Here is a 7,604-nt window from a genome sequence, read left to right on the forward strand (position 1 = left end):
ATTTGTCTGATTAGTTCAAGACAATATGCAATAATCCTAGGAACTCCACAGTAAAATGGGGTAATTGCCTAAAGAAGAAATCGAACTCTTCTAAATATGATTAGATTTATGATGGTTCAAGCTAATTTGCTAATTTTCTATTAGAGAGATGCATTATTAGCAGCAACCTGTATACTTAACCGAGTGTCTTTTAAATCAGTTTCCTCTACCCCTTATGAAGGTTGGACAGATAAAAAATCAGATTTGAGTAATCTGAGACATTAGGGGTCAGCTGCCTATGTTCATGACTGTACTAAAAAATATGGAAAACTAGGACCTAGGTATATAAAGTGTATTTTTATAAGGTATTTTGAGACTTCCAAAGGTTATGTTTTCATTGATGTGCAACAAGATGGAACCATCTCCAAATTAGAATCGAGAGATGCTACTTTTCTCAAAATTGAGTTCGCAACAAGAGGCGTCCTTGATAAAACTATTCCATTATTTGAGGAGGATGATACTTTATTAACAATAGAGGCATCACAAGAGATGCCTAAAGCTAGTCAACATAGTGGGAGTGATTTATCAATTAATGAGATGATTTCTCAACAGTTCAACCTACGAAGAAGTAGTCATAAGATTATTCATTAGAAAAGATTTGATATTGAGAATGAGGTATTAATGATTCTCTCAATTGACGATGAAGAACCTCAAACTGTTGTGGAAGCATTAAGATGCCCAATTAGAGAAAAATAAAAAATTTCAATGGATGAAAAAATGAAGTCAATGAAAAAGAATCAAGTTTGGGAATTAGTCGTTCTTCCTCCAGACCAAAGGGCTATTGGAAATAAGTGGGTTCTCAAAATTAAGAGAAAAGCAGATGAATCGATTAATAAATACAAAGCCTGTCTAGTTGTAAAAGGATATACCTAACAAGAGAGTATTAATTTTGAATAGACATTATTTCCCGCTGTGAAGTTTGTATCAATACGTGTCATTTTAGTTATTATAGTAAATTTTGATTTGGAATTACATTAGATGGATGCAAAAATAGTTTTGACAAGTTTGACCCAAACTAGTTTTATTCATTTCATCTTCGCAAGACGAAGCCCATCATCACTTCCAAACTGCCAAAATCTCTTCCATCCTAAACTAAACCAAGTTGATTCAATTTTGGTTCAAAACTGAATCGTTTGGTTCAATAACCAAACGATCTCCCATTTAAATCAAACCAATTTTGTTTATTTCATCTTCATAAGATGAAGCCCATCATTTTTTCTTTATCTAGTCCAACTAGATTTTATTTCTCTCATTTTGAGAATCCAATTCTTAAACTCGTTTAAGTCCTTTGGAGAACTTGTAGTGCGTGTGACCCAATAGGTTCCTGATTATATTGGTCATCCGTAATTAACCATTAATTACAGAACGATCATGAGTGACATCTAGTAGTATATCATGATCCTCAATTGACCAAAAAATCAACGATTGATTCCAGAATATTTCTAAACCCTTCAGTAGCTTTAATGAAACATGTCTTATTCCTTTCACTGTCTTGTACCTGCTTGGTTCAGGACATAGTCTATGTGTGTCAGTCTCCACTAGGCTGACTATGTCATACCTAATCCAAGCTTTCTTTCTTATCTTGTGGATTCAAGTTACTTGTACATGTGTCCAAGAGTACCATACTCTTGACATGTGATGATTTGGTCAAAGACTTTTAGTAACAATCCTAACAAGCGGTCGTAGGGTATACATCTTTTCAAGGAGCGATGAATCCTCTATGAGTTATTCAAACACCTTCGAACACTTTAACTTATCCCCAATCATTCTGGATCCTACACCTCCTCGGAGATGTTTGCTTAAGATGTGAAAGTATAAGCCTCCATTACCAAGGTGACTTGAATACCACAAGTTAAAGGAAACTCGCACTTAAGCTGCACTAAGATTTTCATTGACATATGTATAAAACCATATGAAATCTCAAGGCAGGTCACTCCAATGAACTAGTTACCTTTAACTAACATCCACGTTTAACTCTCAACATCCAATGTTTCCAGCTAGTGATAACGATTGCTTGGCAAACCAAGGGGTTTAAAATGTGCTAGTCTCAACAAAATCGATGACGTCCGTACTCATCGATTTCTCGACTGGGGATAATTTCAATGCATCCATAATTGCACATGTAGAGATGCTCACTAGTTGTAATCCAATCACAAATTCTCTCATGCTATGAATTATATTGTGGATATTCAGTAAATGAGTTTAAGATCCAATTAAACACATAGCGAATATGCACTCAAATAGTGAATTGCTATTTATCCAATAAATAGTATAACCGTAAGGCGATTGCCTTAGGACACCCCTCAAATATAACAACCTTCAGCTACAAAATCTTGTCCAAAAATCCTTGTAGATTCAATTCTCTCCGCCTCTAGTTCAACATGGCATGAGACATCAGCAAAAGTCTTGATACTTTCACTATGTGTTAGATTTTGTTTCATCATCTCCCAAGAATCAAGAAAGGGAATGGATTACTATCTAAACCTATTGTTCATTAGTCAACTCATGACCAACAATTTTTTGCTCCTGAATCATATTGGTCATTTCCCTTAGATGTTGATGCATAGAAATATTTGAGTATTTTTTGTAATTGTCAAACTTAATTATCAATTGTCGAAGCTTACTAAGGCTTACTCCACTATATTTTTCTCTAAGGGAAACCAGATAGCATGAGCAGAGGGTAATGACTCATACTAAAAAACCAGGTCATCTACCATTAAACTTATCAATATACCATTAGCAGTTAAGTCTTTTTTCTTCCATGCCTTATAGACATCAATATCATGTCTATACTGTGCTGTCGGACTATCAACAGGTTTTTCCATAACATGATTGACAACCTCTAGAACTTCTTGTTCCTCAAAAATGTAGGATTGGATAAGTGTTAGGGGGGGGGGTGAATAGCACTTATACCGATTTTTCCCCGATTTCAAAATCTCGATCATGATAACTCGTAAATCAGATTGTAGCGGAAATAAAGTAACTCAAACAAAAACAAGTGACACATTTATTTTTACTTGGTTCATAGCCGAAGACAGCTACTCCAAGGCCCACGATCTGTGATCATTTACATTCGGACAATTCACTAAGAAACTTGTTTCCATATGAAAACAAGTTGTAACGATTACAAAAGTCAACGATAAATTCACAACTTTATTGTATTAACAACTAAAACAGAACTGAATCATTACCAACATCGGAGGTTGAAGATCTTCTTTCTGGCGTGATTTCAGTGTTACGATGACTGAATTGATGTCGCTGCTCGCTCAGGATGTCGTCGGCTTGACGTAACTTGATGACGAATTACTGTGTAATTGTTGTTGAGAAGCCTCTTCTCGAAGTCTTTTTATTAGATGTTTCGATCGACTAGAAGTACTCCATTCCAATCGATTCCACATAGACCACCGATCCACTATCCTCGCAGCTGACTCGACCTTCTGGTCAACTGGAATCACCATTTAGGTCAACTCCAAGCTGACGTGGAGGGTTTTGATAGACTTCAACTTCTGGTACGCTTATCTGATCTTGAGTCACCTGGAATCAACATTTCGATCGACTCGAACCTCAGCTTAGGTTGCCCAAAGTCAATGACTTCACCTCTCTAATCTGCATTACAAGTTAGCTCCAAAAATATAGATAAACAGATTGAAGAATCAGTTCTTATGAATTGTTTCTTGGTATTAACTTTAGGTTTCCAGTGAAACTTTGATTTAGACCGATGCCTATAGTTCGACTTCGGGAACGCGTCCTTACCCACTCCTTTCGGGAGAGTTTACCTGAGTTGCCAATAAAGTCCTCCAGACTTATTGGACTTTCTACTCAGCTGTGATCCTTGACCCTTAGAAATTTACTATTGTGACTCGGTCCTCCTGACCGCCCAAACTTCACCAAACCTTTGGTCTTCCTGACCGTACCTGTTTAGACTTTGGTTATGCTTCTCGATCCTCCAACACTGCATGGGCTTGCACTTGGTGCACTTGACCAGCTAAGTCTTCTGCCTGATCCTCCAAATCAGGGCTTGCCCTTGCCTAACCTACAACTAGGACTTTTGCCTTGGCTAACCACAACTAGGACTTTACCTGTGCTCCCTTCACACTAGATCAACATATCAGTCCAATAACACACTTAACTTGAACCTCATGCCATTATCAAAATCAAGGTTCGATCATCCGGTGCTCCCTGCACCAACAAAGAATATATCGTATCTTGAGATGCCATATCTTATGATTATCCCCATTTAATTTTTCTCCTTTATTGAGTTCATCTATGATATTTTTAGTAGCCATGATCTATTATAAATAAACATATTATTAGTTATTCAGTATAAATCATATGTATGTAATTTTTTTTTATTGACTCAATATAAATTTGAGTTGGTATACAAAATCAAGTGATAACTATATTTCCACTCATCATTTGTATTGTCCAATCTAATTAACATTGATCAATTATATTACATACATCCCATCAAATAAACTAATCATTAAATGAACTAATCATGAAATGAACACATTATTAAATGAAATAAAATGAACACATCATTAAATGAACTAAATGAACTCATTATTAAATTTAATATTGTTAACACATAATACTCTTTTATAAGTTTGTTAACACATAACATACTCTGCTGACTCATAACATAAACAATTCTAAGAAATTAGATACGTCACTACTGTTCCCATTAGAACAGACACTGGTGTAGTAGCAATCAACATAATCCCTATCTTTTTTGACTCAACTAGGGTATTCTTAGACAGAATGACTTCTTGATTCTTGGAATCCACATTTAGATTCTCTTCTGGATCCATCTCAATTTCTTCAGGATCCTCTCAGAGAGGTGCTCCATATATAACTATCTACATAGCCTAGATGATGAAGTAATTCTTTTTTCATCTCCACATACGTGATGTGACAGCGCCCCCATATATGGTGTGCTACTTTATTGAGGCATTTCGATCGTGATTGAACTGAGTCCAAATCCGATAATTATCTAGGATAGAAAAATCTTATTGCGCGAGTCTCTAGAATAAATTATTAAGCCTTCCCATATGTCCTCTGACACCATAAACAAGATCATATATTATCTCCTCAATATCCTCCCTCAGTTTATTTCACAACACATTACGACGAGTCATAGTGCATATTGTCCGTGCCATCTGAAATTAAAATTAATACAATCAACACAAAATTAACTAACTAGTAAAAAAATTAGTTCATTTCAATCCAAAATAAGCATATAACTAACACACTAAGAACACATATAAAAAATCAAGAAAAATAAATTTTCTCAATTTTAAGAGCTCTAGTCGACTATCTGATCAACTACTGTATCCAAATTCTAAATGGTCTGAGTGTGTGATTGATGGTGGTGTGTTTGGGATATTTTTATTTATATAATTTATTCCCTTATTTGTTGTCACTCACATCGATCAAAATTAATTATTAAATTATTTACCAAACCCCTAACTATCTCCTTAATTAGTATAGAGAGATCCGAGCCGTCTCTCATGGACTCAATGACAGGAAGTTTATCCTAGACATTTGATGCGGAGTTTTATTTATTGACTTTATTCACTTCTCTATTTATTTTAAATCAAATCCTATTTCACATAAAATACAACAACATTATAAACGTTAGAACATGCTCATTATTCAATTCATGGCCATCACAACAATCAATCATCAAACATACAATTATTCAACAACTTATTTCATTTACAATAGTGATTAAATTATTACGTGAATTTTATTCATACAAACTCAACATACAACATACATCTTCATACAACAAATTCAATATACAACATACTAAACATGAATCATACAAATACTATACATTACAACATACACCACTCAACCTACATAACTATACAAACATGTACATTAATCACAATAATTGGGGCATCACACAACATACAATACAACTCAATGTGTTCTAGAAAATTGACCAACTTCACCGTAATCCAACACATATCACAATCGGTTACATCATGTTCAAGTTCATACTTAAATGGCTAACAACTCAACACCCACTAACAAAACAACCATTAACAGAACATTCCAACCTTCATGCTAACAGAACCCTAAACAAGTATTTGAAACATTTAATTGACACTCAAACTTCACTCCTCAAAATGAAACCTCATCAACATCAATCAAAAAATCCATTTGAAACACATCTTAACACCTCAACAAAACAGAATTAACAGCACAAAATCTTAACATCTCAACATGGAGCCATTTAGCAACAACACAAAATCTACAATTGTTATTCTGAGGCAAACAATCGGTACACGCAAGAACAACTTCAATTCAACAATTGATATTCAATCTAAACTGATTAAGCAATTGATATCACACCCTCTTTAATTTCAATCGAAACAACAACAGGAACAAACAATGATGGGCGTTTTGATTGTAACAGCTAACAATGAAATACAAAAACAAATGAAAACATGCTAGGGTTAGGGTTAGATTTCCTTCCCTTTCGGTTCAGAACAGAGGACAGGGGAGAAGAGATGACAGTGTGGATGCGGATGGACGATTGGTTCCAATCAGCACAGAACAGAAACCTCAACAACTCCAGTTGATATCACCAACGGGACGGCGATGCGCGCTGGAGCAAATCACCCACAACGGTGAGAACGGAGAGGCGAAAGCTCGGATCCTTAGACGCTGGTCTGATATCCTGTTGAAATCACAAACAGGACCATCAGGAAAAGGAACTGAAATTTAACCCTTACCTTGCTCCATTTCAGGTGACGTTGGTTGCAAAGATGACCGACGAACCTCTGCTGAACCACAAAAGAGTTCGGTGGAACCTTGCTGAAATCACAGACAGGACCAGCAAACTCTGGCTCTTCTGAGGAGGTGAAGAATCGAGCTATCGCCGGCTGCCATAGTTGGAGAAATCACTCACAACGGCGTACCCAACGACAGAGGAAGGGAGAAGGAGCACTGCCGGAGCTCACGGCAGAACACCTCTACGGCATCGACACTCAACAATCGGAGGTAGCTGCATCGTTGCTTTGTGTTGATCGGAAGGAGGAAGGGGACGGCGGAGCGCGCGACAGCGGCGATGAGGAGACGAAGATTTTGGGAAGCACTGTAGCTTCTCAAAATCGTGAGTGAGACCTTCTTCTTTCACGCGAACCCTAATTCTTTTTATTCCGTCGGAACCGACTGAGCCAACTGTAATTTGGCTGAATTGAATGTGATTTAACACGGGTCTGATCTGATTTGGGCTTAAATCTGAATTGGGATGAATCCATTTTCTTGGACTAGGCTAATTGAATAGGAATAGGCAGAATAAAATGAGATTTGGCTGATTGAGCTAAATTGACTTGATTTGAATCCGAACTCGAACCAGGATTGAGTTTCCTTTGATTATGGGTTTCTGAATCATTCTTTTGCCCGATTTCAATTAATTACAATTAGCTTCATTCTAATTTCCTATCAAATCAAATGCCATAAAATTAATATCCATAATTTTTATGATATGAAATGCAATCAAACCGGTCCAATCTAATCCTAATTTATCCGCAGAAAATGCTAATTATCAG

At 36.2% G+C, this 7,604-nt stretch overlaps 1 pseudogene; it reads right to left on the reverse strand.

Annotated features, from left to right (window-relative positions):
• Positions 1 to 7,604, reverse strand: part of LOC141822671 (uncharacterized) — a 54,759-nt pseudogene that overhangs the window by 33,375 nt on the left and 13,780 nt on the right.

This window comes from Curcuma longa, chromosome 1 (assembly GCF_044706935.1).
Source record: "Curcuma longa cultivar G26 ecotype Majalengka, Jawa Barat chromosome 1, ITB_CL_G26_1.1, whole genome shotgun sequence".
Lineage (NCBI taxonomy): Eukaryota > Viridiplantae > Streptophyta > Magnoliopsida > Zingiberales > Zingiberaceae > Curcuma > Curcuma longa.